Consider the following 12734-nt stretch of genomic DNA (forward strand, 5'->3'; position numbering starts at 1 on the left):
CCATCACCACTGACTCTAATGGAGTCTGAATGCCGATTTTTGGGTGTGGGGGTGGGGGGATGTGTGGGGCGGGGGATGGATGGAGGAAGGTGGGGTAAAAATATAAAAAGGAGCAACTTCAGATGTACAAGCTATATAACAATAATTATAAATAAAAACTTAATCTTTTGCAGAGTACAAATTTTGATGTCAGGCTTTGGAAAAAATAAAATTATGTATAGTATTACTAGTATGCCACTTAAAAAACTTTAATGGGAAGACTAAAATTATGTTCTTGGAATATTGCCGGGCTGAATGATAAAGGGAAAAAGGCCCGTTTGTATGAAATAATCCGGCAGAATTCTTATGACGTCCTTTGTTACAAAGAGACCCACCTACCTGTAGAGGAGAAGGAACTCTTAAGAATGCCTGGGTATAACGTATTTGCACGAACAACACAAACCTCTAAAATACGTGGAGTGGCTATTTTAGCTAAAACCTTTCTTGGGCAAGCTAAGCGCAGGTTGGTTGACCCTTTGGGTAGATGGGTTATAGTAGAGTTAGAGTTAGGCATTACCATTTGCTCCATATATGGCTCCAACCAGGACGATCCTCAGATATTTGAAAATTTGGAATTGGAGCTGGCCTCTCGGCCTAGGACACTAATCCTGTGTGGGGACTTCAATCTTTCTTTGGTTTTGATAAGGGATAGGCAGATACAGCATACATATACTGGTCGTAAGCCTAAAGTTTTTAGGGCGGTAAAACAACTCATGGATAGTTATGCTCTAATAGATATTTGGGATCATAAACATAAAATTGATCCGGGGTATACTTATTTCTCATACCCCCACAATAAATATGTGAGGATCGATTATGCAATGACAACTATGGATTACTCCATGCATGTTTATATAGATAAACGCCCAAAAACAATCTCGGACCATAATTCACTTTTTCTTACATTGAATATAGCTAACTATAATAGAGCATATACCCAATGGTCATTTGACAGGAAATTGCTGGCTAATAGAGAGTATATACAGCATATAACGGCCTGGTCACATGATTTTTTTGACTATAATCAATATAGTGCTTCTAGAGTGATGGTCTGGGATTGTTTTAAAGCAGCTTTGAGGGGAGGGACCATTGGCTCTGTAGCCAAGCGTAAAAAAATACAAGAGAACATTAACCATCAACGTATGTATGATCTAATTAAATTGGAGGAACAACATGCTACTAAAATTTCGCGAGGGGAAGATGGGGGGGAACACCCTTCGTAAAATATTAGTTCTTAAAACTGAACTTAATAGCTGTCTCACCCAAAAAGCAGCCGAAACATTCCAGACAAATTAAAATAAAATCTATGAAAATGGCGAGAGAGTAGGAAAACAGCTGGCACTACGCACTTGCCAGAAGCAGTCTTATAATGCGATTGCTTCGATTGATTTTGAAGGCCAGAAGCACACAACACCTGCTGGTATTACAGAAGCCTTTCGCCGATATTACCAAAAATTATATCAAAATGAGGACAGCACCGATTTAAGTGACATGAAAGAATTTTTAAGGGTCTTCCTAGCTGAGACGGGGACGGGTCGGACTATTGATGAAGCTACTAGAGAAGATCTAGAAAGGGAAATCTCGATTAGTGAGTTACAAATAGGTTTGTCAGGGCTGGCTTATGGGAAAGCTGCTGGCCCGGACAAAATCCCACTAGATTTATATAAAATTCTTTGAAGTACTATTATCACCATATTTATTAGATTTATGTCTGGGGGTACAATGGAGTGGTGTCCCACCAGAAACGTGGAAACAAACAAACATAGCTATCTTTCATAAAAAAGGAAAACCGCCGGAATATCCTTCCTCATACCGCCCGATCTCGTTAATTAATTCCGATTCAAAGCTTTACGCCAAGATTCTCGCCAATCGCCTCGGTAGGGTCATCGAACATCTGGTCTCCCCATGGCAGCACAGCTTTATCCGTGGAAAGCTGAAGGACTGGGTTCTTTAAGACCCAGCGGTGCCAGGGCACAACACCTGAAACCTTCGTGGGTAACCTGCTCCGGCGTACGAATCACAGAGACACGGGACACTTCCTTCGACGTCAAAGATTCAAGGTTTATTTGCTGCAGGGAACACAGAGATCACGACAAGTACACCACGTGCAACTTGGGGAGACTGCTTCAAATTGGTTCTGTGGATCGCTCCTTTTATACAGTTTTTACCCATAGGATAACATTGAATACAAAAGTTTACAACCCGGTTCCCACCATTATCCCCCAGAGGGGTCGCTTTGGTCACTTTTGAAACACATGAGGTCCGGAACATAAGTGCGGAAACATTTGGCGGTTCCCAACTGTAAAAACCATCTTCCCACCTTTAGCAAATTCCAATCAGCAGTAAAACAGATCGAAATAGGAACAAAGACAGGTGCAGAGGAAGACGGAGACAGTGGGGAGATCGGAAAGGGTGTAAAAGGGGAGGTATCGGGAAACACGAGATACAGGCATCAAAGGGACGTGCCTAATGAGATGCACGGCTGAGACAACAAGTCCGTGCGGCAAGATGAGCCTCGAGCGGCGCCATCTGCCTTGCAGTAGCAACCCCCTCATCATAAAGACACTCACAAAGAACATGTGTCTTCCGCAGATATCTTGGGAGTCCCAGGGTCGCGAAGCGGACAACGTCCGTTCGCTGGCTACTTGAGGGCAAGAGACAAAATGGATGCCGTATCTAAGATGGAACCCGTAGGTACAGATGAAAAACCCACATAACAAACGAACGGTTTAAGTTAGCACAGCGAAACTGCGCACACTTACTAAACTCGTCATTTGCGGTTCATAGATACCAGACTCGACCATATTCGTGCGAGTCGAAAACACCACTTACAATTGTCACGGAACCTCAAAGGGTACTACAGATCACACTCGTAGGGCCATCTCTCTCTTAGACATCATGAGTGGGTACGGCGGTCTAGCGGATTATATTGGCAGCTCGGTGGAAAGAAGCTGATCCTCCTACCTTCCAAATGTGGTTAACTCGCTTTTTGGGAATTTATAACCAAGAAATAGCCATCTATGAGATGAGAGGTAAAAATCTACAATACGTGGATGACAAATTTGGTCCCCAATCACCACCTGGCTTAATGATACAAGAAATGCTCTTTGATGTTTGTTTGTATAGACTTTTATTCTCGATTTTAATAATCATTAATGCTTACTGTGCTACTGATACTTTCTTACATTTATATATTTTTTGTACTAATGGAATATGAACTGTGTTTTTTGTACTATCTGATATTACTCCAATAAATATATATATAAAAAAAAAAGAAACCAATTTGGCGCCACAAGAACGACCGAAAGGAAGGTTTCTAAACCACAAATGTTTATTAGCAAATTAGTTTAAGTTACAGACTTTATTAATTTGTTAAATCAATCAATCAATCAGATAAGCATAACATTCAGCATTATTTATCAATCCACCTAGATAAAGGGCAGGTAAAGGACAATACAAATCATTATAAAGTACAAAATGCAGAAATTAGGAACTATTGGTTCCATGAAAGAACTTTCCTTAGCTAAATATATATTGGGCTAATGGCAAGGGTACATTCTAAGCAGAAGGTTTCAGTCTAAAGTGAACCAAGTTATGGCTCAAGTGAAAGATAGGCAACCAATGAGCTACTCTTTGAGCTAGTGGAGGTTATCTTTTTCCTGCAATGAAAAGAAAAACGGGAATGCACATTTTGAAGACAATGGTATGTTAGCAATGACCATAAAGGCATCTGAGACCTCATCGTAGTTAAGACACCTTTAAAAGTGCACATTTAGTTAACACGAATATGCAACAAGCTACTGATTATACTTCAGCTATATAAAATGTGTCCTCCTTAAATGTATATTGCCACACATTAACACACATATTAACATGTTATTTATAAAGGTTATGGCATAAAATGTATGCTGCTCCACCTGAAAAACACCGAACAAGGAACACAGACTGCATTTGTTCTTAGGTTTAAAGTATTTTATTGAAGCAGGGTGGGATAGGACACAGAGGGGTAAAAAACAGGTGACCCACAAGATCCGCGCTACAGTGCGCATCATACAGCCAATACAACAACGCAGTCACAATATGTGAGAGGTTCCGTCCAACTCGGGATCATAGCTTCAGCACCTGTGGGTACGGACAAACTACGGGGGGAGGGGGGGGGGGGAAAGAGGGGGGGGGGGGGGGGAAGGGAGGGGCGGAATGAGGAGAGGAAAGGGAGGAGAAACAACCCCGCTCCAAAAAACCTACCCAACCAAACTTAACCCCAAACAACCCTACCCCGACCCTCCCCCTGTACTGTGCCAGCATCTATAGTCTCCGCCATTGTGAACTCCCAATGAATCCCTACTATGCAACACCGACCCCACCCACTCAGGCAGGCGGGTCCGGCGGCGGCGTCAGCCTCAACAACCGCAGATATCTAGGGCAGGTAATCTCTCGGAACTCAGAACATAACAGGCTGTGAAAGGGCTCCCACAATTCCTCAAAGGTATCAGTATCCCCCAGGGCCACCAAGGACATCTTTTCCATTCCAAGAACGTGCCACAGTCTGTGCAGCCAACCAACTACCGAGGGGAGCGTCGTAGTGCGCCAGTGTATGAGAATATTCTGCACCGCTGACCCCAGCGCAATTGCAATCTGTCTACCCCTCTTGGACCTAAGGGGATACATCAACCCATTCGGCAACCCCAACAGGACATAGGCCGGGAACCTAGGCAGTTCTATCCCAAAGCATTTGTCAACTTCGCTCAGGACCTCTTCCCAGTACGGGGCCAGCAGGGGGCAATCCCACAGTATGTGCGTCAGTGTACCAGTGTCGCCACAGTTGCGCCAGCACGTCCCTGGTATCGCCCTATCCATCTCATGCAGTTTCTCCGGAGTGCGGTACCAATAGGTCGAGATTTTAGTAAAGGTCTCCGTAAGACCCGTGTGGTAGGCCGAGTGGCGCGCGCGGTAAGAGATGTGGTCCCATTCTTTATGACTCAGCTCGCGCCCAAGCTCTCGCTCCCAACGTTCCCGACCCGGGCTATGAATGAGAAATGAGGGGGGCTGCAGCATTCTATACAGGTCCGAGATCAGTTTGGCGTCCGACGTGCGAGTTATCAACCAACGCTCATACTCCGTGATTTCCCTGTGCGCCGTGTCGCGCACTTGAGGCTGTAATGCCCAATGGCGCGCCTGCATGTATCGCATGCGTTCCGTCTCCGGGAGGCCATACTCCCTCTGCAGATCCTGGAAGGAGACAACTCCCTCGGGGGAGTACAAGTGGTACAGAGTGCAGCAGCGGGCCACCCGCCAGCGTTCATAGGCTCCCTGCTCCAGCCCCGGGCCGAAATCCGGATTGCCAATGAGCGGCGTAAAGGGAGAGGGGAAGGTAGTTAACTCGCATCTAGCCGCCACCGAGTCCCATATCTGGAGCGGGACCCGCGTCACCAAGGACGCGTAAAGATTGGGAGGCCGATGGACTCTCCTCAAGAATGGGACTTCCTGCAGAGTCCGACCCGCTACCGCCTGATCTTGGAACAACCAATGTTTATCCGATTCCCACCGGCTCCACTCCACGAGGTACCGGAGCTGTGCGGCCTGAAAGTACTTCCGCAGGTCCGGGATTCCCAGCCCTCCGGATTCCGGTGAGAGCATAGCGATGCTCCTCTTGATCCTTGGCCTACGGCCCTGCCACACGAAACGTGCAATGGCAGTCTGAGTTTCCGCGAGCCACCCCGCAGGAGGGTGGAGCGGTAACGCTCTGAAGAGGTAAAGCACCTGAGGCAGTAGGGTCATCTTCACCGCGGACACCCTACCCAGTAGCGACAGCGTGCCTTTATCCCACCGGACCAGTTCCTCCTTGATTTTAGTGCTCAGAGCTGCGTAATTGGCCTTAACCATCTCCGGGAGGGAGGGCGCCAACAGGATCCCCAAATACGGGATCTGGTCCTTGGACCAGCTCAGAGGGTAGAGCCTCTGCAGTTCCACTCTAGTGGCAGCAGAAAGCGAGATGTCTAGGGCGGCCGACTTACCCAGGTTCACCTTAAAGCCCGCCACATCAGCGAATAAGTTCAGTTCCTCCACACAGGCCGGTAGCGATCTCCGCGGGTCATCCAGCGTCAGTATGACATCATCCGCGTACAGGCTAATCGCGTGGCGAAACCCTCCCATCTGGACCCCAATAATGTCCGGGTTCTGCCGAACCCTCTGGGCAAATGGTTCCATGTACAAGGCAAAGAGCAAAGGGGAGAGCGGGCACCCCTGTCTCGTGCCCCGTTCGATGGGGAAGGGGCGAGAACTGCCGCCGTTCACCCGGACCACCGCAGACGGAAACCGGTAGCAGTTAAAGATCAGGTGACGAAACTTCTCCCCTATCCCAAATTTGCTCAGGACTTTCTCAAGATAGGGCCAGTGCACCCTGTCAAAAGCTTTCTCCGCGTCAATGGACAGGAGCATCCTCTCTCCAGGGACCCTAGAAGCCTTCTCGAGAATGTGCGTCACCCTCTTTGTATTATCTACCGTTTGCCTACCGGGCACGAAGCCCGCCTGGTCCGAGTCAACCATGCCGGGGAGATGCAACGCCAAGCGTGCCGCTAAGATACTGGTGAACACCTTCAAATCGGTGTTCAGCAGCGAAATGGGACGGTAAGACCCACAGGCGGTCCTGTCCTTGCCCGGCTTAGGGATCACTGAGACCGTGGCCTGGAGAAATTCGGAGGGGATGGCTCCCGGTTCTGCGAAGGAGTTAAAAAGGCGAGTCAACAGAGGCGCCAGCTCTTGACAGAAGGTTTTGTAAAACAGCGGGATGAAGCCATCCGGACCCGGGGCCTTGCCCAGTTTGAGCCGGGATATCGCCGTGACCACCTCTTCAACGCGTATGTCGCGCTCCAAATACTGAGCCTGCTCCAGAGTCAGCGACGGAAGCGGGACCGAGTCCAGGTAGTCCCCCTCAGCCTGGGCCGAAGGGGGCTCCCCGGAGTAGAGGTCCGCATAAAAGCCGCGGAAAACATCCGCTATTTGGTCATCGGTCGTGACTCTACCGCCAGCCGGGTCCAGCAATTCCTTCACTCGGTGCTGTTGGTGCTGCACCCTGAGCTTGTTAGCCAGGAGCCGCCCACATCGATCGCCCCCTGTGTAATATTTGTGCTTCAGGCGGAGCACTGCGTACTCCGCCCGATCCGTGTCTAGGGCCGCCAGGAGCTTCCGCGCCGCCTTCAGCTGCCTCCACACCCTGGGGGCCCCTGTCCTGTGGTGAACCTGTTCCAGCTCCCTCACCTGCTGGGTGAGCTCATCTCTCTTAAGCTGCCGGTCCCTATTCTCGGCAGCGGAAATCGCGATGAATTCGCCCCGGAGCACGGCCTTCAGGGCCGCCCACTGCGTTGCACGGGAGGTGTCCCCATTGTCGTTCACCGTCTGATAAGCCAAAATGGCCGCCCTGATCTGATCCACCACCGACCGCCTATGCAAAAGCGTATCTCGGAGCCTCCAGACCCCCCTCGGTCGAACCATCGGCGGAAGAGTGAAAGTGCCCTCAACTGGGGCGTGATCAGAAAGAGAAAGGACCCCCATGTCTGCATTCGAAGCCAAGAGAAGCAGCGGGCCCGACACTAGGAGGTGGTCTAAGCGCGCATAAGACCTGTGGGCGTGTGAGAAATAAGAGTATGCGCGGGCGGTGGGGTGGAGGCCTCGCCACATGTCATGCAGATCGAGCTCCGCAAGTCGAGTACGAATCGAGCCCGAGAGCTCACCCAACTGCAGGCGCCGCTGCACAGACCTATCCAGGGCCGCATCAAAAACCAGATTCAAGTCACCCCCCAACACTATGTGCCTATCAGAGGTGAATGCAACATCGTCCAAGGCCCTGTGTAAGAATTGGTCTTGATGATCATTGGGGCAATAAATGGAGCCTACCGTCAGTGCTAAGCCTCCCACCTTGATTCTATACACCAGGAGTCTTCCCTTCTGTTCCGCTACCTTGCCCACAACCTCGCCCCTGAACCTCCTAGAGAACAAAATGGCCACCCCTGCCGTCTTGGAAGTGCTTGAGGAAAAAAGCTGAGTGGGGAACTTGGGGGTTCGCATCCGCGTGCAGTCCTTGGCCAGCAAGTGGGTCTCCTGCAACAGGCAGATATCCGCCTGTGAATTTTCCAACAGGGATAACACTGCCCGCCGCTTAACCGGGTTATTCAGCCCCTTCACATTGAGAGTAAGCACCTTAAGAGCCATCTAAGAAAGAGGTCCGGAAGCACATATCAGTAGGCGAAGCCCGGTCAGCAAACACAGAAGGCACCCTTCGAGACCCCAAAACAGAGCAACGTTGAATCAACCATTGGCACAGTACAGTCCCCAAACCCCAACATCCCACAACCCAAAACCCCCCCCCCGTCCCAACCCCAACAAAACCACACCACCCCCCGCCTCTGACCCCCCGACTAGGTCCCAAAATCGAAACAACTGCCCGCCCGCCCCATCCCCTTCCCTCGCTTCTCGAACTTTTCACAAAAACCATTGTCCCAGTCCGGCCCAAACGGGCAAGGCCGTGGAAAGTCAACCTAGTGGACGTCCAGCCACCACCTTCTGCACTCGCCCTTCCTCCCATGCCACCCCCCGAAACCCCGCACCTGCAATAAGAATGTGCTAAAGTAGACTCCCCCCGGAGTAAGTTCAGGCCGTCAAGGCCACTTCGCCATTCGCCGCGACTCTGGAGGCCTCCTGGATGGCAGCCGCCATTTCAGCCCGGATTGCAGGCGAGCCCGGGCGCTCCGCCGGGGGAGAGGTCCCCCCCTCTGCTCGTTGCCAGCCGTTGCGATTGCTACGCCTCCGTCGCGGGGTATCCGTGTCCGTTGCAGTGAGGCCCAGCACCTCGCAAACATCGTGAAGGGACCGAAGTTGATGTAAGACCCCATTCCACCTGAAGATCAGTCGGAAGGGGTGCCCCCAGGAGTACTGCGTTTCATGCTCCCGGAGGAAGTCCGTGGCGATCTTGAAAGATTTCCGTTTCTGTAACGTGACTGTGGATAAGTCCTGAAACAGTGTCACAGGGTGGTCCCGGAATCGAAAAGGCTGCTGCCCCCGCGCCTCACGGAGGATCCGCTCCTTCAAAGGAAAGCTCGGGAGGAATGCCAAAATGTCCGGCGCGGGCGCCGTTGCCCTGCGGGGGCGACCCACCCGGTGCGCCCGGTCAATGCGAATCCGAAAGTCCTCCGGCTCTCCCAGGATCGCTCGGAAGAGGGCCACCAGATACGCCGTCACGTCTTCCCCCTCTTCACCAGACGGCACTCCGCGGACCCGAATGTTGTTCCGCCTGGACCGGTTTTCAAGGTCCTCGGCGTGGGCCTGTAGCTCGATCTGTTGCTCCCGGAGCCGTAGGACCTCCTGCTGCAGATGGGTGATCTCCTCATCCCTGGAGTGGCCCGCTTCCTCCACCGTGTTCACCCGGTCCCCCAGGGAGTCCATCTCTCTCCTCACTTCGCGGACCTCCCCGGCCACTTCGTTCTTGAGTGCTTGGAAGTCTTCCCTCAGGGAGCTAAACAGGGACTCGAGAAAGGATCTCGTCACCGGGGGTTCTCCTCCTTCTGCCCCCCTGGCTGGAGCCGGTGAGGTCGCGGCCGGTTGGGCACCCCCGCTGCGCAGGGCGCTCCGACCCAGCATCTCCGGCAAGGTCCGGTCGCCTCTTCGCTGTCCCCTGGCTTGCGACATCGTAGAGCTAGAACAATCACTGAGGCTTGCTGATCGGCAGAGAAAGTGGCTATGTGCCAGCCGGGAGCGGTCGCAGTGAGCGCCAGAGGGGATGAGCTGCCCGGCCGGGTCCCACAAAATGGCCGCTCAGTAGTGTCGTGGGGACAACGCCCAAGATGGAGACCCTTTGTCTGTCTCCGACCCTCGAACCAGAAATCCGGTCAGGGGGTTAAGTCACAATGCAACAGCCACCGGTGTCCGCCGCATCAGGGAGGAAGCAACCTCGGAAGACTCGGTCCCCAGATCCGCACAGATAACCAGCTGAGGCGACCTCCTCCGGCAGGCCCCGTCGAGCCCCGGGCTGGCGTAGCAAGGTGGCACCGACTCCGCCTCCGCTTTGCCCCTCCGCTCCGCTCCGCTCCGTACAGCTGCTGCTGGACAGCTCCAAGCCTCGTGCGGAGCCGCCGTCGAAACCCACTCCTACAGCCCACGCACCACCACGGGCTTCACACCTCAGGGGCCGATCGCCCCGTCGCGCTCCGAGGGTCGGGAGACTCGCGGCTTCCAGCTCCCCTTAGAGCTGCGCAGCGGGGTTCGACCCGGGCTACACCGGCCAAAATCTCGTCCCCGACGGCGCCAACCAGGCTCAGCAGTCTCTCCACACCTCCACCGCAGGCACCAGGCTCGGTGGCCGCGTGATCCGGGGGGGAATCAGCGACTCCAAGCGGTGCAGAGATTCAGGGGTCCGGGAGCCCTCGGCAAGTGCGACCGCTCAGCCCGCCATCTTGGCCACGCCCCCTGCATTTGTTCTTAATCCTGCTAAGGACTATAATGCAATATTTTTTATTCAAATTCGTTAGTGCATTTTTATTTTTAGTTTCTGTTGAATCTTGTTAGTGGTTTCGAATTAAATTATAGGGCAAACAAACAGCCTGGATCTGCCTCTTCCTGGTTTAATACAATTTAACATGGATAGCACTGGCGCAACACGTGCGAGAGTGGCTCCTAGGGCACTGGTTGTGGGCTGAAATGTTCAGCAAAGTTTGTCAATAAAGTTTTTCAAATACAAGTATAGTAAAACACTTTGTGTGTTGTTCCTTTTCAAATGTTTTTATTCATGCTTTCAAATTTCTTCTTCGTTTTTACGAAACGTTCCCTTCATTATTCAATCATGAAGTACAATCCATAACATTCCCATTCTTGACATTTCCAATGCATTTCGCCCGTTTGGGCTTCATCAGGGAAATCTATCAAATGAAAAATATCTATCACTGATCCAAACTTGATGATAAATGTTATAACATTATTCTTAAATCTCAACAATCTATTAAATCATAAATAAATTGGGGCTCAAGGGGATTAAACTGCCCAGTTTGATGTCAAGTATACATATTCTACATAAGCATTAACATAGTAGCTCACGAGGTTGAATTATCACTGTGTGTTTGTTATCAAATAAACCGAACCCTTCATTACAAAGATCCCTCCCCTGTCTTTAAACTTAATAGCAGCGGCAGTTTGTTCTGTGTATAGGGCGTTAAAACTGCTTTCAGTAACGTTTAAAACGTTTAAAGCGTTCAATGCCCCAGGCGGGTTGCGAGTCGTTTTAAAAGCGTGTTTAGTGCGACACGTATAAATCCAAGGCTTTACGCGCAAGTAATGTTATAACTAAAAAGATTGCAGTTCTCACCCGGGATCTATTCAAAATACGCGCGTCGTTCCTCTACGGCGTGTGTCTCTTCGGTAATGAGCCGGCAGCGTGTGACGCTTAAGCCGGAAGTATCTGTAGTCGTGAGTTTATGTATATTTAAAGGGACACCTACTCTGGCGTGTGTAACCCGTCATGTGACTGATCTAATCGTTTGAAATTCAAAACTTATGAATTTTCTGCAATGTACAAATGGATAATAACACAAAACTCCATCATATAAATCAACAAATAGTAAACGTGCAGAAAATAAACGTTTGTTTAAACAAGTGGATGCATGTTATAGCACAAGTCTTTCTTTCACAAATAACAGCTATATTCAACCCTTTCATTAATTCAGTGTGGGGTTAAACTTTGTAGATAAAAAATCCAATGATTTTCTCGCATGAGCAGGGTCTTTTTGTTGTCTCTATCTTCCTTTTTATCCACAATTTCTAGGATACAGGCTTTGATTTGATTTATTTGATGCCGTTGTTCCAAAAAATGGGTGGCTACTGCCAATTTCATTACCTTCGTTCTGATATTGCTTTTGTGTTCTGTGAGTCTTGTCTTTAATTTCCGCTCTGTTTCGCCCACGTATACTTTCCCGCATGGGCATTTGATAAGGTAAACAATGTTTTTGGTGTCACATGTTCCTGTTACCTTTAATTCGATTTTATTGCCCTTCATTGGATGCGTAATAGTGTTGCCTTCCATGATGTTGTGGCAATTACTGCAATTCCTACACAGGATTGTTCCTTTATAGGTTTTTTTGTCCTCAATGGTATGCGGGTGTTTGATTATCTCTCCCAAATTCTTTGCTCGGGTATAAGCGAAAATGGGTTCCTCCATAAATATGTTTTGAAAATCTGGTTCAGTTTGTAACATTGGCCAGTGTTTTTTAATGACTTTTTTCACCAGATGGCTCACTGTGGAAAATGTACTTATGCAGGTAATTTTTACTTCTTTTTTGTTTGGTTTTGCGTTCAACAGCATTTCTCTTGTTTTAGTTTGAGTTCTTTCCATGGAAGCCTTCAGTACATTTTCTGGGTATCCTCGCTTTTTAAAGCGTTGTAGCATGTTTTGGGTTTGCGTCAATGATTCCTGTGGGTTAGAGACAATTCTTTTGACTCGTAGTAACTGTGAGTACGGTAAATGGTGTTTGAGGGGGCTTGGATGAAAACTCTGGTATATCAGGAGATTATTACGATCTGTTTTTTTGGTGTGAAGTGTCGTTTCTAAATGGTTATTCCTTTTGATGATGGTTACATCCAGGTAGTTGATTTGACTTGAATGAATTTCTGATGTGAATTGAATACGTGGATCTATGGTATTTAACTGGCTGATG

General features: G+C 49.7%; 1 protein-coding gene across 1 annotated transcript in view; it reads left to right on the forward strand.

Annotated features, from left to right (window-relative positions):
* Nucleotides 1-12734, forward strand: part of KIAA0319 (KIAA0319 ortholog) — a 993525-nt gene that overhangs the window by 358320 nt on the left and 622471 nt on the right. The window lies entirely within an intron of this gene.

This window comes from Lissotriton vulgaris, chromosome 4_1, assembly GCF_964263255.1.
Source record: "Lissotriton vulgaris chromosome 4_1, aLisVul1.2, whole genome shotgun sequence".
Classification (NCBI taxonomy): Eukaryota; Metazoa; Chordata; class Amphibia; order Caudata; family Salamandridae; genus Lissotriton; species Lissotriton vulgaris.